This window comes from Stomoxys calcitrans, chromosome 2 (genome assembly GCF_963082655.1).
Source record: "Stomoxys calcitrans chromosome 2, idStoCalc2.1, whole genome shotgun sequence".
NCBI classification, from domain to species: domain Eukaryota; kingdom Metazoa; phylum Arthropoda; class Insecta; order Diptera; family Muscidae; genus Stomoxys; species Stomoxys calcitrans.
The window spans coordinates 149,668,931-149,696,154 of NC_081553.1; the positions used below are offsets into that span (position 1 = coordinate 149,668,931).

The window sequence follows — 27,224 nt, forward strand, 5'->3', positions numbered from 1 at the left end:
GAAGAGCAACCAGAAGCCGTTCAAGAACTGCCCATGCATCCCGAAAAATGCACTGTTTGGTGTGGTTTGTACGCTGGTGGAATCATTGGACCGTATTTTTTCAAAGATGCTGTTGGATGCAACGTTACGGTGAATGAACACATTTCGAACCGAACACTGATTTTGGTAATAAAATTCAATGATTTGCAAGCGTTGCTCGTTAGTAAGTCTATTCATGATGAAATGTCAAAGCATACTGAGCATCTTTCTCTTTGACACCATGTCTGAAATCCCACGTGATCTGTCAAATACTAATGCATGAAAATCCTAACCTTAAAAAAATCACCCTTTATATCTCGAAAATACATTTATTTTTGTTGCTGAAGTAGAATAAAAACGTTTAGAAGGTCACCATCCAAACTAATTTTTTTTCACAGTGTACTGATTTTTAAAGCTCGTTGGCTAACCGAAAAAAAATTAAATTAAACTCAAAGGACATCTTTGTTTAAATTTGACAAGACTTCTTTATGTTTTTATTGAAGAAAATATAAATGAACTCATATCTATATCGTTATACATACATGTATCTTATATTAGTATTCTAAACTAATATAGATAATATTTAATAAAATATACATATTTTATATAAAGAAGTACCACCACGCACGTTATGTCCATTACCGAATATCAGCCACTAATCCAAACTGTTTTCTGAAAAGTGAAAGAAAAATATTAGCATTAGAAAAAATTGGATTAAATTTTTGTTTAGTTTATTTTTTTTTAGTATACATTAGTACAAAATCCTACTAACATTTTTTTGTTTTAATACTAACCAAAACCCTACCATATTTTCCTATATATATTATTTTTTCTTAATTTTCACATTTACATATAATATACCTCCATTGCAAGGAATATAATCAAATATTTATTTAAATTATGCCATAAACCTACATTATCCTACTTTTCACAAGCCACTATACGACAGTTGGAATGCAGGTACAGAAGATACTTTTATTATTTTTTTTTAAATATCATTATTGTTTTGTTGAGTGTGGACGAGAAGTTTAGATCTTTTTTATTTCGAATTACGCCTTCAGGTAGACTACCGTCAAGGTCATCAAATCGAATAGCTGCAATGAACTGTAGGGTGACTTGTCGCTGGTTTTCTGCTTTCTGCTTTATATTTTTTTTGCTACAATTTAGCTACAAATTTTGTTCTATTTTTTCTTATTTTCTATTTTTTTTATTTTTTTTTTTCACGCGTTTGAATAACATCAGGCGTTAGAACAATAAAATTTATTTCGACCGGTCCGGGATTCGAACCTGGGCTTCCGGATTGCAGGGCGACGTCACTAACCGCTAGGCTATTCCTATAGTGTGGGTGGGTCTGTCGGAGTTGTGGTTTTTCTCCAAGTGCTTGTATAGGACCTCCGTGGGGCTTGATCTGGGCCTTGAGATCCATATTAGCATTGGCTTGATTGTGTTGAGGAAGGTTTTATTTTTGTATTGGTTTTTAGTACGTATACGTATACGCAGTTCCCGCAACAATTTAACGAAAATTAGCTGAATTAGCGTATTAATTCCAAGGCTTTTTATTTTATAAATAGAAGTTAGGCTCAGTGAAATTGTCTATTTCAATAAATTTTCTGGAGCCATTTAAGGGGTGAGACTATTGAATCCCGTCGCTAAAGATTTTTTTTAGATTCTATTTTTTTGTTGTTTTTTTTGCTTTTTTTTCTTTTTGATTTTTTTTTGCTTCAGCAATATATTTTTTTTCTGCTGCACTTATTGGAGCCTTTTACTATTGCATCTTGACTGCTCCTGCTGCAATTTTTTTTTTTGGAACTTTTAACCTTTTTTTGGTTGATCCCCATTCGCCTGGCTGGACTAGCTTTGTTTGAGATTGATGTTAGCTGTTTGGACCATCAAAGGCCGATTCTTTTTTTTGGGAACGGGAAACCCTCATCGACAAACCCGCATATCCTTTCGATGATGAATTTGGGAGAAATTCGCCGACGGCTTTTGGGCAATTCATCGAGTAATTTGTGAAGATTGTGAAAACTTGGCCCTGCGTCTGGTTACCAGACCAAGAAGTGTTTTAAAAAGTGTAAAATTTTGTTGACTAAGTCTCTCAAACGTCCAGAACTAAAATTTTTTTAAAGAGAATATATCAAAATTGGTTAAAAACCTGTAAAAAAAAAAAAAAAAAGAAAAAGTATTATTTAAAGTAAAAATAGCTATAAATATTGATAGAAAAAAATTAGAACTCAAACTTTTGTAAGTGTTGTGCAATTTCAATGGTAAAAAGAAAAGGTCTAGAGACAAATAAAATAAAGAAAATTAGCTAAAACTGTTGTGCTAAAAATTAGAATTTTTTTTTAAAAAGAAAGTAAAAGACAGTGGTTAAAGAAAAAAAAAAAGGAAAAAAAACATAGACATTGAATGCGTGAGTGTGTAAGTGCTTTGTTGCTGATTTCACCAATTTCCTGTCCATATCCGCTTTTAAATACCTCCTTGGAATCGCTGTGTTGGAAAATATCCCGGAACCGGAACACTTGAAAGATCTTTCAACGGGGGACATTTTTCAAAGTGAGTAATTAAACACCCTTTTTGATTAGATTTTAATACCCACCGAAGTTCAACGTGGTATTCACCTTGTTTTTTTTGGTGTAACTAAGCAAATATCATTCAAAGTGATCAAATGGCCGCTTAGCCATCATCCCATCAAGTGGTTGGTTGGCTCAGTGGAGGGGGTCGCTGACTCTGAAGTGAGAGGTCGTGGGATCGAGCCCGGGTTCGGTCATTTAATTTTTCTTTTCAAAATTTATTTTTTTTTGTCTAATTAATTAATTAGATTAATTAATTTTTGTTTTTTTAAATAATTCCATTTTGGTTTGGATGATATTTGTTTGGTAACTCTCGTGGGTAAGGCAGTATATGGGAGGAAGAGGAAGCACTTGGTGCACTTTAATGTACCATACAGAGAAATAATTCTGATTAAAGCTACATACATACATCCAATGCATTTCGAATGTAATCCACCACGGCACAGTGGGTCGCAGGTTCATATCCCCGAACCAGAATGAAATTTTAAATGGATTTTCATTCTTAATTAAAGTTTTTGCCATTAACTTTTCTTTTACATTTTCTTTTATATTTAAATTTTGCATGCACATTTGATTTAAATTAAATTTTTAAATTAATTATTAATTAATTAAATTAATTAAATTTTTTTCAGCTTTTTTTTTTCTTTGAAATTGCACATGCACCGGTTAGGTTTATTTGTCATTTAGCTAGGCTGTTAGCCTTTTAGTTTTGTTTCCTGTTTTTAAAGTAAAGGGATAGTTGTTTTTAGAATCATTGTTGCCTAAATTATTATTGGACTAGTTGCTATCTAAATAATTATTGTTACTTGAATTAGATTTGGTCTAGGCCACAATGAACGTTAATTATCTGGAAATTGTTTTAATGAATTTATTAATGCTGTTTAGGATTAAGGTTATGTGAAAGTTCAAGTTAGCTTTTTCTAGAATTTTAATGGATTATTTTGGATTTTGTTTAATAAACAACATAATGAATATTAGCTAAATTTCCGTTTTGTGATTCCGGGGCTACAAACATTTGAAGGGTAGGTACAGTGGGACCAATGGATAAATATGATATAACTTTGGGTTTTAGTCCTGGTCATGGATGGGCGGGCGTATTACGATGTGAACATCTCTGCATCGGTGGTAGACAAAACCCTCTCTTGAAAATTCCCCTTTTTTTTACTTTCCTCTCTCTATTTCTCTCTCCCTCTCTTCTATCTTTCGCACGCACACTTTTAAAATAATATAGTGTAGACATCCCATAGTTTGAGTTTTCAGCCTTAAAGAACCTCCCCATTGCCGACGAGACAGAAGCCGGAAGCTAGCTGCGTGCTGCTGATTTCAGCTCAAACATTTCAGACCATCTTGGGGTTTACTAGACCTAGCGTTGTATGCTATATTATATTTTGGCGCCCAACGTGGGGCCCGACACACAAATTATTCATTTTTTTTTTTTCCATCTTTGGGTTTTATTCCAAATAGGCAGTGTGGGTCCTTAACTATATTTCATTTTCCCTCTAGAGATCTTTTTTTTTTCAGTTTATATCTATCGGTTGGTTGTTGTATAGGTTTGGAAGCTATCTATGGATTTGAAAGCTATTGTCAGGCCGACCTATTCGCAACTCATCCCCCAATCTATCCCTTTGTATTTTCAACATTAACTTCTCTTTAATCTGGAAATGCTGTCATTGGACTTTTTTTTTTTTTGCTAGTGCCAGACCGGTTAGGGTGCTGTTAATGATGTTGATACCCTAAATATTCTTTTAGTTTAGTCCGGAATAGACTATTTGTCTTAAGTTCAAATTAGTACCGTCTAAACTCAACTCTTGCTTCTTCTTTTCTATTTCTTCTGAATTTTAAGAGATTGGTGATTTTTCTACTTTTTTTTATACCCTTCAAAATTTTTTGATTTCCCCGGGATCAGGAAAGAGCTATTTCTTGGTGGTTTTACTGTATATTTTTTATTTATATTTGAACGAAGTCGAAATATTGTGGCAGTTACTTAGAATTTGTAGTCGGATTCGAATAGTGAAGGTCGATCAATACTATAACTTTTTTTTTGCGTACATTTTGGTTTTTATAATGCCTTTACGTCATAGTTCGGAAGATTTGTCGAACACTGGTCGTCATCCAGAGTGCGGCATATGTTGTACATCGGTGGCTAAGGCGGCCTATTCTTACACTACAGCTTGTGGACACGTATTTCATAAGTCATGTCTCACAAATCACACTAAGACGTGCCCCAATTGCCCTGTTTGTGACACCGTTTTGACTTCACTTAGTATGTCCACAGCGGCACATGCAGGAATTGCTCCATCACCCATGGGTACCAGGTCACAGACACAAAGAGCTAGGGAATTTGATTCTTCTCGAGCTGGGATTCAAAATACGACTTCTCCTTCTGGTATTCAAAATACGACTTCTCCTCACAGTAATGAGGAAGCAGATGTAGCTGCGACTGTAATGAATCAGGGTGATAACCCGTCTACTTCACAGAATTTTGATGCCGGTCAGACTGATCCAATTAGGAGCATGGTTGAAGAGGCAGTGAGGGCACAGCATGATGAGCTGTTGGCGACTGTTAGTCAAAGATTGTCGAGTCTCATCGAGACTAATTTGGCTGCAGGCTTTAGTAGGTTGAATACTGTTCCCCAGGACAATATTTCGTCCCGACATGTTTTTCCTCCACCCTCAACCCCTGTTGAAGTTCGAACCATTGAAAGGTTATTAGGTTTGCCAGAGAATAACAATGACGATAATAGGGGTAATCCTTTGAATCATTCCCAGGATAGGAGGCATGGTCCTACGTCTGATCGACAACCATCATCCCATTCGTATGTTTCTTTACGTCCAGATAAGGCTGGACATATTATTCTTAATTGGCGAATTAAATTTACAGGTGATTCTAATGGCATGTCCATCGACAATTTCTTATATAGAGTTGAGGCATTGACAAATCAAACCCTGAATGGTGATTTTGACTTACTTTGTGGCCATATTTCTACCCTTTTTGATGCTAAGGCTAGTGATTTTTACTGGCGGTACCACAGGTCGGTTTCTAGGATTCGTTGGCCGGATTTATGCAGGGCTTTACGGAAACAGTACCGTGACACTCGCACCGATGTCGACTTCCGTGAGATGATTAGGGACCGGAAGCAGCGGTCTGGTGAGTCCTTTGACACCTTTTATGAGGCCATTGTTAGCATTGCCGATAAATTATCTGAACCTTTATCTGAGAATGTTTTAGTCGAAATTTTAAGAAGGAATCTTCTGGCGGAGATTCAACATGAAATTCTCAATTTGCACATATCTTCTGTTTCTCATTTACGTGAAATTTGTCGCCGTAGGGAGTTTTTCATGCAAGATGTTGCCAGGAAACAGACTTTTTCTAAACCAGTTGGCCATCGCGGCAAAATTAACGAGATTTTGGATGCCCCTTTGGAATCTTCTGAGGAAAATGAGGAGCAGGTTTCTGCTATTTCTCTGGTTTGTTGGAATTGCCAGAAAACTGGGCACCGCTACCACGATTGTATGGAAGATCGCAGGGTGTTTTGCTACGGATGCGGTGCTTCAAATGTTTATAGACCAAAGTGTTCTGTTTGTAGTTCAAAAAACTCTTCAGCGAATGCACCGAAAGGTGCGTGCAAACCCCTAAAGAATCCTTGTGCGAGCACAGATTAAGCCCTGTTAATACTGTCGACAATCAACCTGATCTTAAACCCAATTCTACACCTTCTATTTTGACAACTCTGAATGATAGTCCAATTAGTCCGACTGGAAAATGCGATTTAGTCCCGAACAACAATGTTAAAGTTTTACGTTCTGTTTCTGATTCAAAACTCAGTTCGCCACCTAAATCTTCTCCACATCCCCCAACATATTTTAAACCATTTCATGTCCGCTTAGCGGAATATAATGCGAAAAGAGCCGAAATTTTTGGTAAGGCAGTTAGCTCTGTTAGAAGAGTGAGGTCCACCGGACGTATGAGGAATTTTTGGCGACAAATTAATCATACGCGGCATTTGCTGCTAAGTTCCATATATGACAAACCTAATGATATAAGACCTTACGCGCAAGTTGAACTGCTTGGTAAGATGATTAACGGCCTTTTAGACACAGGAGCTTCTGTTAGTTGCTTAGGTTCAAATGCTGCATTATACGCTTTACAGTCAAGTAAGGATATTAAGAAATTTAGCTCTTTTGTAAAGACAGCTGATGGCAAATGTCAGCCTGTTTCTGGTGTCATCAGTACCCCCATTTCTTTTAGAGGCCTTTCCAAGCCAATTAAACTATATATTGTTCCCGGTCTGTCGCAAGATTTGTACTTAGGCATCGATTTTTGGCGCGCTTTTGATTTATTACCTATGGGTCTCGTATCGGAAATTAATACCCGATTGTTTTCACCGGTTCTTTCGGAGATTTCTACCTTAGGAACTTTGACAGATATTGAACGTGGTCGTTTGCAATCTACCATTAATAGCTTTCCATCGTTTTCGAAGCAAGGTTTGGGCCGAACAAATGTCATATCGCATGTTATAGACGTTGGAGACGTAGCTCCGATTAAACAACGACACTTTCCGGTTTCACCAGCCATAGAAAAACTTATTTATGCCGAAATCGATAGGATGTTAGAGATGGACGTTATCGAAGAATCGGAAAGTGCCTGGTCTTCGCCAATGGTGCTAGTTCGCAAGCCTGGGAAAGTTCGTTTGTGCTTGGATAGCAGGAAGGTAAACTCAGTGACGGTCAAGGATGCTTATCCTTTGCCCCACATAGACGGCATCCTGAGTAGACTTCCTCGCGCCGAGTACATAACGAGCTTGGACCTCAAAGATGCGTTCTGGCAAATTCCCCTCGATAAGTCGTCGAAAGATAAAACAGCATTTACCGTTCCTGGCCGTCCCTTGTACCACTTCAAGGTCATGCCCTTTGGCCTTTGTAACGCGCCACAGACCATGTCAAGGTTGATGGACAAGGTGATACCGGCGCATTTGAGAACGGAAGTGTTTGTTTATCTGGATGACTTATTGATAATCTCTGACTCCTTCGATCGGCATATGGAAGTTTTAAAGGAAGTGGCGGATAGAATTCGGTCGGCGGGCTTGACTATTAATATTGAAAAGTCGAAATTTTGCGTTCCCGAAGTCAAATACCTTGGCCACGTCGTAGGAAACGGGGTAATACGAACAGATCCTGACAAGATATCTGCCATTGTTGAATTTCCACCGCCGCGTTCGGTCCGACAAATAAGACGGTTTCTGGGTATGTCCGGTTGGTACCGGAAGTTCATTAGGAACTACGCTTCTATTACCTCTCCTTTAACTGATTTGCTCAAAACTAATCGTAGATTTGTATGGTGCGATAATGCGCAATTAGCTTTCGATGAATTAAAGTCCATTTTGTCCACTGCCCCAGTGCTGCATAGTCCTGACTTCTCACAGCCGTTTTACATACACTGTGATGCTAGCAGTACTGGTATAGGAGGCGTGCTGGTGCAAAAAACTGCGGAGGGCGACGAGTTTCCCATCGCCTTCATGTCGAAGAAGCTCAATCAAGCCCAACGCAAATACTCTGTCACCGAACAGGAATGTTTAGCCGCCGTGCTAAGCATTAAAAAGTTTAGAGCGTATGTGGAAGGACATGAGTTCACAGTGATCACTGACCATGCGTCATTGAAGTGGCTCATGTCCCAAACTGACCTCAATTCTCGGTTGGCAAGATGGGCTTTGAGACTTCAGGGCTTTAGATTCAATATAGAGCATCGTAAAGGTAGCAGAAATGTAGTTCCAGATGCACTATCCCGTGCCAACACGGAGGATCTGTCCGGAATTGAGACTACGGCTTTAGATGGGTCCGGATTATTTGTCGATCTAGAATCGCCTCACTTCAAGAGCGAACATTACCTCGGGTTGTTGGAAACGGTCAATAAGACGATTGTAAAGACACCGGATCTGAGAGTTATTGACGGTTACCTTTATAGACGCGCGGAGCACTGCACCGGAGAGCAGTTACAGGATAACTTCGCCTGGAAATTATGGATACCCAAGGAAATGGTTAACGACTTGTTAATTAAAGCGCATAACGACCCCATATCGTCTCATTGCGGCATAAACAAAATGTTGGAAAGAATTCGAAGATTTTATTTTTGGCCGAATCTAGTAAATGACGTTCGGAACTTCGTTAATAAGTGTGAAATTTGCAAGGGAACTAAACACCCGAACATCGTTATGCGTCCACCGATGGGAAAGACACCGGAAACGGAAAGATGTTTTCAAAAGCTGTTTATAGACTTTTTAGGTCCTTACCCTAGATCGAAGTCTGGAAATGTTGGTATTTTTATTACCGTCGATCATTTGTCCAAATTTTGTTTTTTAGAACCCGTTAAGAAGTTCACCACTGATGTGGTTACCAAGTATCTGGAGCAGAAGATTTTTCATGTATTTGGAACGCCTGAAACAATTGTTTCAGATAATGGGTCCCAATTTAAGTCGAGTAATTTTTCCAAATTTCTTTCAAGTTTCGGAATCCGTCATGTTTTTACGGCTGTTCATTCGCCCCAATCGAATGCCTCTGAGCGGGTCAACCGTTCAGTTCTGTCCGCAATAAGGGCTTACTTGAAACACGATCAAAGTAATTGGGATGAGTACCTCAGCAGCATCGCTTGCTCTTTACGTTCTTCGATACACACTTCGATAGGCACTACACCTTACTTTATGGCTTTCGGTCAACACATGGTAACTCATGGGCATACCTATTCTTTGCTCAGAAAACTGGAGATGCTAGAAGACAGGGCTATTAAATTTGATCGTGGAGATAACTTTGATATAATCAGAGATAGAGCTTCTAAAAATATGGAGAAACGGCGGCAGCAGAATGAACGTAATTACAATTTGCGATCTAGGCTTGTTAACTTCATTGTAGGTCAAGAGGTCTACAGGAGAAATTTTTCTCAAAGCTGTTTTGAAAAGGGGTATGACTCCAAATTGGCACCACCATTTTTAAAAGCTAGAGTCCGGAAGAAGATAGGAACGTGCTACTACGAAATAGAGGACTTAAGTGGGAAGAAAATTGGTATTTATCATGCAAAGGACCTTCGTATGTAAGAGAAATTTCAATCAGCTCCAGGCATTGTCAGCTTTGTGGTCTTCTATGAAACCCCCAAACCTGATTTTGGTGGGGGGGATTGTAGGGTGACTTGTCGCTGGTTTTCTGCTTTCTGCTTTATATTTTTTTTGCTACAATTTAGCTACAAATTTTGTTCTATTTTTTCTTATTTTCTATTTTTTTATTTTTTTTTTTCACGCGTTTGAATAACATCAGGCGTTAGAACAATAAAATTTATTTCGACCGGTCCGGGATTCGAACCTGGGCTTCCGGATTGCAGGGCGACGTCACTAACCGCTAGGCTATTCCTATAGTGTGGGTGGGTCTGTCGGAGTTGTGGTTTTTCTCCAAGTGCTTGTATAGGACCTCCGTGGGGCTTGATCTGGGCCTTGAGATCCATATTAGCATTGGCTTGATTGTGTTGAGGAAGGTTTTATTTTTGTATTGGTTTTTAGTACGTATACGTATACGCAGTTCCCGCAACAATTTAACGAAAATTAGCTGAATTAGCGTATTATTTCCAAGGCTTTTTATTTTATAAATAGAAGTTAGGCTCAGTGAAATTGTCTATTTCAATAAATTTTCTGGAGCCATTTAAGGGGTGAGACTATTGAATCCCGTCGCTAAAGATTTTTTTTAGATTCTATTTTTTTGTTGTTTTTGTTGTTTTTTTTGCTTTTTTTTCTTTTTGATTTTTTTTTGCTTCAGCAATATATTTTTTTTCTGCTGCACTTATTGGAGCCTTTTACTATTGCATCTTGACTGCTCCTGCTGCAATTTTTTTTTTTGGAACTTTTAACCTTTTTTTGGTTGATCCCCATTCGCCTGGCTGGACTAGCTTTGTTTGAGATTGATGTTAGCTGTTTGGACCATCAAAGGCCGATTCTTTTTTTTGGGAACGGGAAACCCTCATCGACAAACCCGCATATCCTTTCGATGATGAATTTGGGAGAAATTCGCCGACGGCTTTTGGGCATTTCATCGAGTAATTTGTGAAGATTGTGAAAACTTGGCCCTGCGTCTGGTTACCAGACCAAGAAGTGTTTTAAAAAGTGTAAAATTTTGTTGACTAAGTCTCTCAAACGTCCAGAACTAAAATTTTTTTAAAGAGAATATATCAAAATTGGTTAAAAACCTGTAAAAAAAAAAAAAAAAAAGAAAAAGTATTATTTAAAGTAAAAATAGCTATAAATATTGATAGAAAAAAATTAGAACTCAAACTTTTGTAAGTGTTGTGCAATTTCAATGGTAAAAAGAAAAGGTCTAGAGACAAATAAAATAAAGAAAATTAGCTAAAACTGTTGTGCTAAAAATTAGAATTTTTTTTTAAAAAGAAAGTAAAAGACAGTGGTTAAAGAAAAAAAAAAAGGGAAAAAAACATAGACATTGAATGCGTGAGTGTGTAAGTGCTTTGTTGCTGATTTCACCAATTTCCTGTCCATATCCGCTTTTAAATACCTCCTTGGAATCGCTGTGTTGGAAAATATCCCGGAACCGGAACACTTGAAAGATCTTTCAACGGGGGACATTTTTCAAAGTGAGTAATTAAACACCCTTTTTGATTAGATTTTAATACCCACCGAAGTTCAACGTGGTATTCACCTTGTTTTTTTTGGTGTAACTAAGCAAATATCATTCAAAGTGATCAAATGGCCGCTTAGCCATCATCCCATCAAGTGGTTGGTTGGCTCAGTGGAGGGGGTCGCTGACTCTGAAGTGAGAGGTCGTGGGATCGAGCCCGGGTTCGGTCATTTAATTTTTCTTTTCAAAATTTATTTTTTTTTGTCTAATTAATTAATTAGATTAATTAATTTTTGTTTTTTTAAATAATTCCATTTTGGTTTGGATGATATTTGTTTGGTAACTCTCGTGGGTAAGGCAGTATATGGGAGGAAGAGGAAGCACTTGGTGCACTTTAATGTACCATACAGAGAAATAATTCTGATTAAAGCTACATACATACATCCAATGCATTTCGAATGTAATCCACCACGGCACAGTGGGTCGCAGGTTCATATCCCCGAACCAGAATGAAATTTTAAATGGATTTTCATTCTTAATTAAAGTTTTTGCCATTAACTTTTCTTTTACATTTTCTTTTATATTTAAATTTTGCATGCACATTTGATTTAAATTAACCCCATGATATCCGAATGGGATATATTTTTTTCAGCTTTTTTTTTTCTTTGAAATTGCACATACACCGGTTAGGTTTATTTGTCATTTAGCTAGGCTGTTAGCCTTTTAGTTTTGTTTCCTGTTTTTAAAGTAAAGGGATAGTTGTTTTTAGAATCATTGTTGCCTAAATTATTATTGTACTAGTTGCTATCTAAATAATTATTGTTACTTGAATTAGATTTGGTCTAGGCCACAATGAACGTTAATTATCTGGAAATTGTTTTAATGAATTTATTAATGCTGTTTAGGATTAAGGTTATGTGAAAGTTCAAGTTAGCTTTTTCTAGAATTTTAATGGATTATTTTGGATTTTGTTTAATAAACAACATAATGAATATTAGCTAAATTTCCGTTTTGTGATTCCGGGGCTACAAACATTTGAAGGGTAGGTACAGTGGGACCAATGGATAAATATGATATAACTTTGGGTTTTAGTCCTGGTCATGGATGGGCGGGCGTATTACGATGTGAACATCTCTGCATCGGTGGTAGACAAAACCCTCTCTTGAAAATTCCCCTTTTTTTTACTTTCCTCTCTCTATTTCTCTCTCCCTCTCTTCTATCTTTCGCACGCACACTTTTAAAATAATATAGTGTAGACATCCCATAGTTTGAGTTTTCAGCCTTAAAGAACCTCCCCATTGCCGACGAGACAGAAGCCGGAAGCTAGCTGCGTGCTGCTGATTTCAGCTCAAACATTTCAGACCATCTTGGGGTTTACTAGACCTAGCGTTGTATGCTACAGAACACTTATCAGATCTCATTTGATCAGGCTTCTGTTGTAAACGACATAAATGATCCTGCAGTGAACAATTCTATGAATTCAAATTCAACTACATCAGGCCAGAATAGGACTGTAATTGCATCGAATGAGGATCCATTCACTCCGTTAATGTCATTGTGAATGTCTAGACCACTAGGGCCGCATACAACATCTTCTCCAGGTTCAATACCTTCGATTACTACCCCTGAATATAGTAGCATAACAGCTCAGGAAATTAGAAGGCAGTTTTCTAGAATGCCACAAGTGAACAGAATGCCAACTCTACCTTCTTTAGAAGAAAATAACAATACAGGCAATAGAGCCGGCACTGAGGCCATGAGTGTTAGGGATTATGTTGATGTTTCCGTAGGTCCCACACAGGCAAGCATTATGCGTTCGATAGAGCAGAGCCTAGCCGTCATGATACCGAGAGCAATTAGGGACTCATTTGAAGTACAAAGAGATTTCGCTGTTGCAGGTAACATGCCTAGTGAACATAATTCGACACGGAATGGACAACAACAACCACACAAGCAACATGACCAACCAAATATGTCAAAGAATCGACCAGAACAGACTTTTTATGACGACGACTACCAGCGACAATACAGACAATTTCATGACAATCACCCACAGACAAACATTCCGTATCCAGGTAACTACAACCACACACAGAACTTTGCAATGGGTTACAAGCCGATAACCCCATGGCAACCACAGAAATGGGGATTAAAGTTCGATGGTACATCGAAGTCTGTTAGCGTTGAGGATTTTGTGTTTAGGGCTGAATCGTTAAGGATAGACTACAACTGCCCTTGGGATGTTTTTATAAAAGGGTTTCACCATCTTCTGTCTGGACGAGCATATGATTGGTTGTGGGAGTTTAGACAATGGAAGGTTTAGAATGTCAATGGAACCAATTAAAATATCACTTTTTAAGGAAATTCCGGAATTTCGAAAGCGATTTTGAAATTCAGAAGCGGATAATCGAGAAAAGACAACTGCAGTCTCAGACATCTGACATTTTTATTTCCGAAATAATTAAATTAAGGAACCAAATGCGCTTTTCTTTACCGGAATATGAGATAGTACGGGTTATTAAGGACAATTTAAGGGAAGGTTTGATTCAATTGATTTATCCTAAGAATATTGAGACTGTTGATGAGTTGATAGACGAATGCGAAAGAGCTGAGAGGATGATAGCAAAAAGGTCTATATATAGACATCCCCAACAGTATCAGAACTTTATGAGGGTCAATAAAGTACATGCGGAATCAGTACCAGAGAATACTAATTACGACGTAGAGGCTATTGGCAATTCATCACGACAATTGGTTTGCTGGAACTGCAAACAAGCAGACCATTCTTTCGTGGATTGTCCTGCAGAACAAAGGGCAATTTTCTGTTTTAAATGTGAGTTCGATGGAGTGACTTCGCTTAGGTGTCCACGATGTTCGGGAAACCAGACAAAAAACATGGCGAAAACTGGGCCCGCATGTTCATACGAAAGGACGGCTCAGTAACAACTGATTCTGACAATAAACGCCATACCGAAAAGGACAACACATTTACTATACACGAAGATGATACTACACAAACGCTTACTAATGACTATCGGCAAATCCTATTTGGTCCCAGGAACAAGTTGACATCACCACGTGTGGACAAATTGGAAAAGGAAGTGTATACGAGCATCGTCTGAGGGAATACCGAAAGGTTCGCAAGGAGATTTTTAAAGATTTCGTACCTGTAGTCAACAAGAAGATTTTAAAGGCTCGTAAGGGTTATAGAAGAAGAGAAGAGGAAATAAAAGAAATCGCTTTTCCTTGCTTGTCTATAGACAACGATATACGGCCATATTTGGATGTCAGGCTGAATGGATTAGAATTTAGAGGATTGATGGACAGTGGTGCCTCTATCAGCTGCCTAGGTAAAGAATGTTTCGACAATATGAGGAAAATGAACACGAAAGTAATAAATTTCAGGTCCAGGGTGAAAATAGCAAGCGATTGTAGGCAAGGTGAAATTGACAGTGGTATGTGGAAAAGAAATCCGAGAAATGATTTTTTACTTAGTACCTGGATTAAGACAAACATTGATTTTAGGCTACGATTTTTGGAACCAAATGGACATTCGTATATGTTTTGACCATGTAGTAGAGAGCATAGACGGACCGACTGCAGAGGTGTCACAGGTTTACCATTTGTCTGCCCAACAGGAGGCTATATTAAATGACGTAAGATCATTGTTTCGGTGTTATACTAAATTTGGTCTTGGTAAAACCCATATGGAAAGACACACAATTGATATTGGCAATGCTAGCCCCAAGAAGATGCGATATTTCCCCGGCCCGGCAGTTCAGAGTTTAATGTATGCTGAATTAGACAGGATGTTAGAGCTAGACGTGATTGAGGTAGCAGAGAACGCGAAGTGGAACAACCGAGTCACTCATGTAATGAAGCCTGGTAAAAATCGCCTTTGTTTAGATGCAAGGGAGTTAAACAAAGTAACTAGGAAAGACACTTATCCTCTACCTAATATCGGTGGTCTGTTATCAAGATTAGGGGACACACATTTTATATCGGCGATAGATCTAAAGGATGCATTTTGGCTAATTCCTCTGGTGAATTAAGCCGTTGACGGCGTTCACGGTCCAAGGTCGGCCACATTATCGATTTAAAGTAATGCCTTTCGGACTATGCAATGCCGCTCAACGGATGTGCCGCCTGATAGATAAACTGATTCCTTCAGAGTTGAAAGACCGCCTTTTTGTATACCTGGACGATCTACTTGTCGTATCCCCTAATTTTAAAAAACACATCGAGAGGCTTAGGATAGCTGCACAGAGACTGACATCCACTGGATTGACCATAAATATGATGAAATCGAAGTTTTGCCATAAAGAGCTTAGGTACCTAGGATATATTGTAGGAGGAGGCAAATTGAAAACAGACGCTAGCAAGGTTGAGGCAATTATGGATATTAGGCCACCACAAAAGCGAAAGATGTTAGAAAATTCCTTGGGACAGTAGGGTGGTATAGAAGATTCATTCATGAATTTTCTACACTCATCGTACCACTGACAGACACCCTGAAAAAGTCCTTGGAATTCGTATTGACACCAGAAGCGTTGAATTCATTTGAACAATTGAAATTGCGTTTGATATCAAGTCCTGTGTTGACAAGCCCTGACTTTAGCAAACCATTTTACGTTCAGTGCGACGCGTCTAGCGTAGGAATTGGAGCCGTTCTTTTTCAAAAGGATGATAAGGAAGGAGAACATCCAATTGAATATTATTCAAAGAAGCTAAATTCGGCTCAACGCAATTACTCTACGACGGAGAAGGAGTGTCTTGCTGTGCTTTTGGCAATTGAGAGATTTAGACAGTATATTGAGCTAATGGAGTTCACTGTAATAACGGATCGCTCGAGTTAATAGTGGCTCATGAGACAGCATAACCTGAATGGACGCTTGGCACGCTGGAGTTTGAAGCAGCAGGGTTATAAATTTTCTATCAAGCACAGAAAAGGCACAAAGAACGTCGTACCCGATATGTTGTCGAGACTCGACATGGATGAAATTGAATATCAACAAACAGGCATGATAGATTTTAATTCTGATGAGTTTCTAGGCGAGGAGTATTTGTCCCTTATAGATACGATTGAACAAAATAGAAGTAGACTACCGGAATTGAAAGTGATGGAAGGAATTGTGTATAAGAGGGTCAAGTTCAACCGCGAGGAAATTCAGAGCGAGGAGGACTGTTGGCGTATTTGGTTACCTACGATGTTAACGGCAGATGTTATACGTAAATCACATGCGGATAAGACTTCACATGGAGGAGTAGCAAAGACATTATACAATGTGCGTCAGTACTTTCATTGGCCTTCAATGGTAAAGCAAATCAAGGATTTTATAGAAACATTAAACATCCGAAACAGGTAACAAGACCTCATATGGGAAAAGAGACTGTCACGACTAGACCATTTCAAAAGATCTACATCGATTTCCTTGGCCCATATCCACGTACGAGATCAGGTAAAACGTAAATTTTTATTGTCTTTGACCACAAGACAAAATTTGTCACTTGTCACTTCACTTCTGACGCTTTCCAAGACATGCTAAAGGCATTTGGTATACGACATATCAGGACGGCCATTCACTCACATAATGCTAACGCTAGCGAAAGGGTTAATCAAAGTATATTACATGGCATAAGGAGCTACCTGAAAACGGACCAGACTCGATGGGACGAGAATTTGTCTAGGATAGAATGTTCATTGCGTTCAACGATACATGCATCGACAGGTGTTACCCCTTATTTTGCGTTGACAGGCTATCAAATGATCACCCATGCGGATGCTTATGAGATTCTAAGGAGAATGAATGCCCTTTGTGATGGCGAGATGCTTGTATTGCCCAAAACGACACAGATGCAAATGATCACGGATAATATAAAAGACCACAAGGCATATGAACAGAATGAACGAACGTATAATAGACGAAACCGATTTGTGCAATTTAAAACGGGTCAGGAGGTTTATAGACGCAATTTCACTCAGAGCAACCTTTCCAAAGGGATGAATGCAAAACTTTGCAAACAATGGCCCAAGTGCCGAATTAGGAAACCTGTAGGAAATTGTCAATAAGAGGTAGAAAACCTAAATGGAAAGTTAATAGGAGTGATACACGCCCAACACCTAAATCAATGATGCAGATTTCCCGAGCTATACAGACACTACTTATGCTTACACTAAGTTCTCACCATTTCCTTTTTTTGTGTTTTTGTTGAGTCATATCCAGTCACGAACAATTGTCAAATCATAGCCATATGGACATTTTTCCCTGTAAAAGAAAGGAGAAAGAATTTGTTATTAATTTGATAAACATGAGTACCTACAATAAGAAAAAGAAATAATTAGTAAGACACAAATATGATATATCTCAAATTAGTACTTATCTGTATAGTCCGAAACATTTTACGTGCTTGTTGCAAGCCTGCTACAACATATTTTCCGATTAGAAGTTGCGGTGATGATAGGACATGTTTATTTGCCCACATGCATAGATGTGCTCATTAGAAATAGACATCAGTTATGCACACACACGCCACTTGGTCGATTGTTTTTTTAAGGGAACACAGGCATCAATTATGACCAGCATCTGTAATACTTTATGGCCCTCCGGATCTCTTGTTGTCCCTTTTATGACCATTTATTATTCGTAATGTAATGACCGCTGCAAACAATTTTGTCTTTATACACTACGACACACTGCTACAATAACAAGCACTAAAGGCAATTTCTTGGTGCCACTTTTCTGCCACAACACATATGGAATTAGATGACATTTTTTTAATTTATACCACCTTTTTTCATTCGCAAGACCTGAAAAGCGATTGATATTTGAATAATTTAGGCAACTTTCAGCACGTTTCCTTGATATTTACTTACCCTTTTTGTTTTGTGGCAGACAAGCAAAACACTCAATTTTATTCTTGGCAGACAGACAGCCAACGATACAAACGGGCATTGAATCTATATTTTCCGTTTTTTATATCTATTCTATCTATTATATTCCCAACTATTTTTACTGCACGGGTTGCGTAAAAATAGCTGGCTTTGTAACGGTCGCAAGCTAGAATTTATAATTTTTTCCTACATATGAATGATATCAGATCTTGATATTTGTCAAAATTATGACATATTCGTATAAGGTGCATGTTTGTTTAGGACAGTGTGGTCGCTACAAAGGCATTGGACGTTTTGTTAAGGCTTGTGAAAAGCCCTATAGGCCATATGATGTTTAAATGCAGGGATGTTCTAAACTTAACGATTCATCTCTCAGGTAGACATGTCGGAATAGTTCCAGCTTCATCATAAGTTCTTTTCTAAATTCGACAGCAACGTGGATAGTTCATTTAATACCACAACCTAGTGACATACATAGAGAAGTAACGAATCGTGGTTAGAAGAAGCACGTGGTGAATTTCTCTCGGCTGTTACAGAGGTAGGAGCTGTGCCGCAACTATTTATTTGCTAGTACACACAAAAAGAAGAAACCTACAATCCTAACCTAAACCTAACTTTGTGTGTCATCCCCTTCTTTGTATGTCGATGTCTACATGAACAATTGTTAATGAACGTTTAAAGAAAAAGATTAAAGCTAATATAAAACAAAGGAAAAAAATATACATATAATTATTTTCACTTACCACTATTTTTTTAATAGAACAAAAAAATTCTAAATCTGGCATAAACATACTTACTTACTTTAATTGGCTATGACAGAATATTTCTTCCACTAACCGAACGTAGAATAGCGTTCCAAGCGCCTCGATCTTTTGCGCTCATTCTAAAATCTCTGACACCAAGTTTCGAGGTGTCTCCCACAACTTGATCTTTTCATCGTCTCATCTTCATCTTTTCATAACAGCACGGGTAGTATCAGTGTCTTGTAAAGTGTAGTCTTCGTCTGTCGAGAGATGGCCTTGTTTCTAAACTGCTTACTTAGTCCAAAGTAGCATCTGTTTGCCAGTATTATTCTTCGCTTTATCTCAAAACTGGTGTCATTCGTTTCGGTTACGGCGGTGCCGAGGTAGATAAAGTTACTGACTATCTCAAAGTTGTGATTTCCAACTTTCTCCATGTTCTTTATCTGCTCAGTTGTACAAGGCTTTTTGGGAGTGGAGACCATCCATCGTCTTATCTCCATTTTGAAAAACAAAACATATGTGCATTAAATTTTTCGTATAAATATACCCATATTAATTTAATGATAAAAAACAAAAAAAACACTTAAATCATAAAAATAACCGTTACAGAATTGGTATCAACTACCAAAATTTCCAATTACAAGAAAAAAGAAATTAATCATCAAATTTATAATAAAGTTATAAAATTATTATTATTATTAATTATTATGTATTAGAATGCAAAAAGGTTCAAAAAAATATTCACTTAAGAATAAAAAAAAAAAATATTAAAACAAAAAAAACTTCATCTACTTGTTTTACTATTAAATAAAAATTAGTCTCATTGTTTTACTATTAAATAAAAATTAATCTACTTGTTAAAAATACTAAAAAGAAAAACCCAATTTTTTTTAAATTTTTTTTTTTTTTTGAAACAAGTTGATCTACTTATTTGCTAAGAAAGTTTCTGGGAGAGATTAGATAGTGTTTTCCTCCCTGGCAGCCCACCTCTTATGACTCAATGTCATCCGTGGTATTTTCTGTGCCATATAAATATTCAAAAATACCCGAAAAGCTAAACCTGCCACTTCTACATTTATGTGCCCATTACTTTTTCAGCCTCTAAAAAAAATTAACACATTTTTAAATTAAATTTATAAATTTATAAATATTTTAATTAATTTAACGACTTTTGATATACATAATTAAATATTAAATAAGGCCTTATATAAAAAAACTTAAAAATTTGTTTTTTTTATGTTCGTAATTTATCAAAACAAAACGTATTTACATGCAAATTTTAAACAAGGATAGGATAACTTTCTTAGTAAATAAGTACAAGTACAACAACTTGTTTCAAAAAACAAATATATTTAAAAAAAAAATTGGGTTTTTCTTTTTAGTATTTTTAACAAGTAGATTGATTTTCATTTAGAAGCAAAACAAGTAGATGAAGTTTTTCTTTGTTTTAATATTTTTTATTCTTAAGTGAATATTTTTTTGAACCTTTTTGTATTCTAATTTATAACTTTTTTTTAATATAAATTTAATGATTAATTTATTTTTTCTTGTAATTGGAAATTTTGGTAGTTGATACCAATTCTGTAACGGTTATGTTTATGATTTAAGTTTTTTTTTTGTTTTTTATCATTAAATTAATATGGGTATATATATGCGAAAAATTTAATGCACATATGTTGTGCTTTTTTAGTTTATGCCAGATTTAGAATTAAAAATTAAAAAAATATTGGTAAGTAAAAATAATTATATGTATATTTGTTTTCCTTTGTTTTATATTCTTTAGTCTTCTTTTTTAAACTTTCATTAACAATTGTTCATGTAGACATCGACTTACACAGAAGGGGATGACACATACAGTTAGGTTCACTTTAGGATTGTAAGTTGAGTGAGTTTGATATAAGCACAAATAAGCACAACTTTCCAGAAGCCCTTGCCAGCATCTTGCACTTCTATATCAATAATATTGTTGTAATGGCAAGACCAAAAGCACAACACTTTCTTCACAATCGTTATTACTTCGTCCGGTTTATTGCAATAGCTTGTTATCTAAGATACATTTATTTCTTATTTATTTTGGAAGAATATTTATTTATATTTTTATATTTATATACAAATAGTTTCTTATTTATGCATTCACAAATAACGTTTTTTTTTCACCCCGAGAAAGTACATGTGAGCAAGATCGCTTACACTAACAAACACTTAGTTACAATTGGAAGTTTGGCGATTTCGTCTATTTTACGTAAAAAAATTACTTATTGCGCAGCGACAGTGGTTGTGCTCTTTTTGGGCGTCGTGAAATGTTAATTTCCCCTAGATGGAAAAACAAGTTATAGCGAAAAGAATGCTTTCATCAATATTTTCCGCTCATTTTTTTATTTGGAGTTTCATCGCGAAAACCGAATATAGTACCAAACTTTAGATATTATTATAGTATTGTTTTATTAAGATTTGAATTTCCTTCGTCATTTTCCGACCAAATTGAAATTGAACCTGAAATGCAATTTGTGGAGTAGACGGCAAACGAAATATTCTCTAAAAGTTTTTTTTTATTTTTGATAACTGTTCCATGATGAAATGGAGATTCCACAATCTCCTAAGATGCAATCTCCTAAGATGCGATGATGCATACAGGCTAAGAGCATTGCTTTCATTTTTATCGCTTTTCTCAGCAACAGTTATTGTAACGAATTTAGTTTAAATCTGCGATATAAGACAATCCTATTTGAAGACATATTTGCTTAGGGGAGAAACTAAATTTATTTTCAAATATAACCATTTTCATTGTTAATTTCGTTTTGGAAAAATTAATTTCGGCAGCAAAAGCGAACATAGTACCAGCATCAATTTCTATCCTCCACCTCTACTTGGTATTATGATACCATGGGAACGGGAGAAGGAATATGCCATCTAGTTGAACCTTCCACATCGCTTGAAGGGCATAACACTTGTGAATGTTTACATCCGCTAAAATCAGAGAAGTTCTCAAAGAGATTTGGAGAATATGCTTGACGATATTCAGTCAAATATGAGTGAAATCGTTTACTTAAGACCCAAGAAAAACATTCTTCCGGTCACCAAAAAACAGACACCGCATAGAGGGATAGAATGGAAAACTAGTAAATAATATGTCATTAGGGAACGGATAGATACAACTCTTTGAAGTGGTTAGGTGTTATCGAAATCATGTGCAAAATTTAAATGCCAAAGATGGTGCGAGCGCCTCTTAACAGACCCCTACAGTGGGTCAACTTTGCAAAATTTTATTGCGACAACCATGGATTGAGGTCTTAAGGATAGTTTTACTAAAAAATACCGATTTTGCAAACATCGTTTGGTGGTATAGGGATTTTAGTCAGTTTATATTTATTATTGAAGAATAAATTCGTGTGAAAACGTAAAACCGACTGCCAAGGGATTCCATATATAATAGTCTTCGTGCTCTAATGAGCCCTAATGCCATGGGATTCAATATATAGTAGTCTTCGTGCCCTAACGAGCCCAGGACGTTTTTTCGAGAAATCGACCTACATGGGAATTATATCCAAACGTGACCCGATTTTCACATATTTAAAGAGATCTAATGCTACTCACTGTACCTTATTTCAGAAAAACGGGTTAATGAGTGCGCTATGTGTAGGCTCAGGGTATATTTCGAGAGATCGGTGGATATGACAGTTCTATCCAAATACAGAGGTAGTCAAAATTATTTATACATGTTTCATTTCTGAACAAATTTAAAAAATGTCTTGTGTGTTATCCTTAATGTTATACTTTTTCTGCAAAGTAACATCTGTATTTTCCAATTTAGACCATACTTCTGGGTGTCACAAAGAAATGGAGTTAAATACTCTGTACCACAGAGTTTAACACAGGGTGTATCTTTGCGACAAGAATAAAATTCCAAAAAGTAAAATATTTAATTGTATTTCGTAAAGTAATATTTAATTACAACTCTCGGTATGTATTGTTCCGATTCAGCCCATTTTCGGGAAAAAGAAAGAAAATCTAATAAACAATTAATTGCAGAACTGGCGAGACAAATAAAAGACTTAAAAATCGAGCTGCAAAATGCAAATAAAGTCGTTCAAATTCATGCGTTGTCTTCACAGAGAGTCAAACAAAAAAAGAAAGTTATTTCTCCCGGAGCAGTACAATGGACCTGGGATGATATATCCCACACTATTTGTTTGCATGCAGTTGGGCCAAGATATTGGAAATCTATTATTATCCTTTTGGGTTAATAATAAAGCAGTGCAATTTGTAAATAATATTTAACAGGAAAATTATATTTGAATGTTTAAAATAAGATGTCAGACAACAGAATGAAAAAAATAAGTATAACAAAATTCAATTACAATTTCATAGATAATGTGACTAAAAATTATTTCTATTTTATAAAGTGATTTATAACAAGTAGAACAATATTCCAACACCCCTTCTCAATTTATAAGATAGAAACTCAAATAAGTCCAATCATATTATTGAATTTCGTTAATTTTATACGATGTAGTGGCTTTGTTAGCAAATCTGCCAACATTTCGTTAGTTGGACAGTATTCAAAGATTACTTCCTTAGATTGTTTAAGTTCTCGAACAAAATAATATTTCACATCAATGTGCTTCGTGCGTGGATTTATTTTCCCGGCATCTAATAGTTTGAGACAGCTTTGATTATCTTCTTTCATACGGATATCGTTAACTTGAAGTTTAAGATCTTTGAAAAGCATTCTCAGCCATATTAATTCTTGTGCAGCTTCAGCTAACGAAACTAATTCTGCTTCTGTTGAAGATAATGTGACATTTTTCTGCTTACGACTTGCATATGATATTGTGGCGCCCCCGAGTTGGAACACATAGCCACTAGTAGATTTTCTTCCATTAATATCTCCAACAAAATCAGCATCAGCATATCCAATTAATTTAAAATTTTTGCAATCAAGACAAAGCTTTAAATTCTTCGTACCATTGATATATTTTAAGAGTCTTAGTCTTTTTACCTCATTCCAGTCTGCTTTAGTGGGACATGCAACTTTTCGACTTAAAATTGATGTCGCGACAGTAATGTCAGGTCTTGTATTGTTTGACAAATATAGCAATGATCCAATTGCTCGTCTATATTGTTCATTGGACTCCATTTTGTTCGATTCATTTGAAATTTGATTTATATATCCAACATCTAAAGGAATTTTAGATGTTTTGAATTCTGTCATACTAAATGCATTCAAAATCTTTTCAATATAACGTTGTTGATGAATGACATACTTGTTATTAATTTTTTCAACTTGAATTCCAAGATACTGCTGTAAAGGACGCAGGTTATTAATTCTGAATTTTGAAGATATGTCTTTTACAGTGGATTCAATGACTTTCTCGTCTTTGTTAAAAAACAGAATGTCATCAACATAAACAAGTAAATATATAATATTGTCTAATTCCCCTTTTGTATATAGACAACAGTCAGCATCACCCCTTCTGAATCCTAAACTTAACAAAAATTCATTAAGTTTTTGATTCCAGCATCGGGCCGACTGTTTCAAGCCATAAATGCTTTTATTTAATTTGCATACCAAATTCTCATTTTTGGTAGTTTTGAATCCTTAGGGTTGTTTTAAATATATTTCGTTGTCCAAATCACCATTAAGAAATGCAGTTTTTACGTCAATATGATAAACCAGCATATTTTTGTGTGACGCTACGGATAACAGTGTCCGAAAAGTTGAGTGCTTCATGACTGGCGCAAAAACTTCATCATAATCATAGCCATATTTTTGCGAGAACCCCTTTGCAACCAGCCTGACTTTATATTTGAAACTTCCGTCAGCTAATGTTTTCACTTTGAAAATCCATTTACTTCCAACGGCTTTTCTACCCTTTGGTAGTTCAATCAACTCCCAAGTATTGTTTGCATACATAGATTGCATCTCCTCTTCCATGGCGCTATACCATTTTTCTCTATCTGAACATTGAATAGCTTCATGGTAAGTTTTCGGCTCAAATATCGAAGTTGCTGTACATGCATATCTTTCCGGTAGTTTACCTTTTGTAGTTCTTGACGATTTTCTTGGCGCATGCTCGATTTCATTACTTTCCAAAACATTATCAGTCGATGAATCTTCTGTCAAATTATTTTCTTGTATCTCATCAGTTCCGTCAGCTGTATTATAATCTTCAGTGTCATCTTGACTTGGTTCATCTGTTTCCCTGATGTTTTGCTGACCTGAATAAGATAATACTAGCGGAACCTCGTTACACTCCGGTATAACTTGACAAACTTCATCCAAAAATCGTACGTCCCTTGAAATTATAATTTTGTTTGTTTGTGGATCTAAAATTCGATAAGCTTTTGATTCCTCTGAAAATCCTACTAATATACCCTTCTTGGACACTTCATCAAATTTTTGACGAAAATTTTTGTTTATATGGTAGAAGGCTTCACTACCAAACATCCTTATATGCTTCATTGAAGGCTGTTTATTGAACCATTTTTCGTAAGGCGTTTTATTTACAGCTTTAGAGGGTAGTCGGTTTTGCAAATAATTAGCCGCATTAATAGCTTCAGCCCAGTACTTTACATGTAGTCCCACATTTATGAGCATTGTCCGAGCCATTTCAACCAAACTCCTGTTCTTTCGCTCAGCGACACCATTTTGCTCCGGTGTATAAGGGGCTGTGAATTGGTGAAATATACCTTTGCTTTTCATGTACTGATCGAATCCTCGACTTTTGAATTCTCCACCTCTGTCAGTCCTTAGAATCTTAACCCGCTTTCCAAAAAAATTTTCAGTATACTCCACGAATTCTTTGATTTTCTCAAATGCTTGATCTTTACTTGCTAGAAAATACGCCATACAGTACCTTGTATGATCATCAATCATAGTGAGAAAATATTTGTTTCCGCTTGGTGTTGTTTCCTGCATAGGTCCGCACAAATCAGCATGAACTAGATCTAAAACATCATTCGCTCTGTTTTGAGTAATTTTGGGAAATTCCTTTCTTGACATTTTTCGCTTCAAACACGATTCACAATTATCAGAACAATTGCAGGGTTTCAATTTGACATTTCCAATCAAATTTTCTTTAATTACGGACTTTAATGCATTAACGTCACGATGACCGAATCTTCGATGAAATGTGTGAATACATTCAACTGCTTTGCTGGTTGCAAAATTAGCATGTTGGTCCTGTTGCAGTACGTATAAGTTATTCACAAGCTTCGCAGTAACTAGTATTCGTTTGTCATTAAAAATTTCACATTTATTTGCCTTAAATGTCACTCCTAAGCCTTTTTGGGTTAATTTGGAAACTGATAACAAATTACCTTCTAGTTCCGGAACATACAGCACATTTTTGATAGTCAATTTATTGCCACAGCAAAACAGAAATCCTTCACCTGTTCCTTGGGCTTTGTTTTCTTACCATTTGCTAAATAAATATCCCCGTTGGTGCTGCCATCGTATTTCTCGAAAAATTCATAATTGCTGCTCATATGACAACTTGCACCTGAGTCTATATACCAAGAATCGTGACATAACTTTTCGCTTGAGTTTAAGCAAAATTCATTCGAGTTTGAATCCTCTGATGTCTTCTTTACGTTGTGTTGACTTTGCTTGGTATTGACTTGCTTTTTGATTTTACAGTCTCGTTTAAAATGACCTGTCTTACCGCAATTGAAACATTTCAACGTTGTCTTCGCCTTTGACTTTAGCGCTAGATTCGACAAACCAGATTCTTGATGTGCCTCCTGTCTGCGCTTGAATTCTTGAATCAGCTTTTCTTTGACGAGCTCTAATGTCAAATCTGCATCCGAACGGACTTCCAAAGCAGTAATAATTGAGTTATACTCATCCGGCAAGCTACCAAGCAAAAATTCTACCTGAAGATGATTCGCCAATGATTCTCCAAAACCATTTAATCTATCCACAGTATCCAGCAAGGTGGATCTAGGAAGGTGATCTCATGAGAACAGCTGAAAACAGCCGGTTAGCTTGACGGTACTAAAATGTCAAATCTATATTTACATTCTCAGCAAGCAACCCCTTTTTCTCACTCTCTTTGTATGTATTTCCCTTTCTCTCATTGTATTGTTTACTTTTTTGCCTGTTTACTTTTTTATGATAGTTTCGGTGTCATAAATTACAAAATAAAATAAAGAAATAAAAAATTAAGGTGAATGATTTAAAAATTACTTATATTTAAAGAAATGAAAAGAAAAAAATAAAGGACATGCGTAAATGTAAAATGTGTGCAAGTCGGACAACCACGAAAATGGTCCGTTCTTCAGAGTTCCTGTGGATGATGCGCTGCGTCAAAGGTGGAATGAAGCAGCTTACAGGAACTTCGAAGTCGGTCAATTTGTATGTGGGGACCACTTTTTGCCCTCAAATATTTTGCG

At 36.4% G+C, this 27,224-nt stretch overlaps 1 long non-coding RNA gene across 1 annotated transcript; it reads left to right on the plus strand.

The window, feature by feature from the left end:
* Positions 1–18,534: 18,534 nt before the first annotated feature.
* LOC131995335 (uncharacterized) lies at positions 18,535–26,997 on the plus strand. The gene is made up of 3 exons (XR_009397384.1): positions 18,535–18,625; positions 24,127–24,242; positions 26,470–26,997. It is a non-coding gene; the product is annotated as an uncharacterized LOC131995335 (long non-coding RNA).
* Positions 26,998–27,224: the final 227 nt, after the last annotated feature.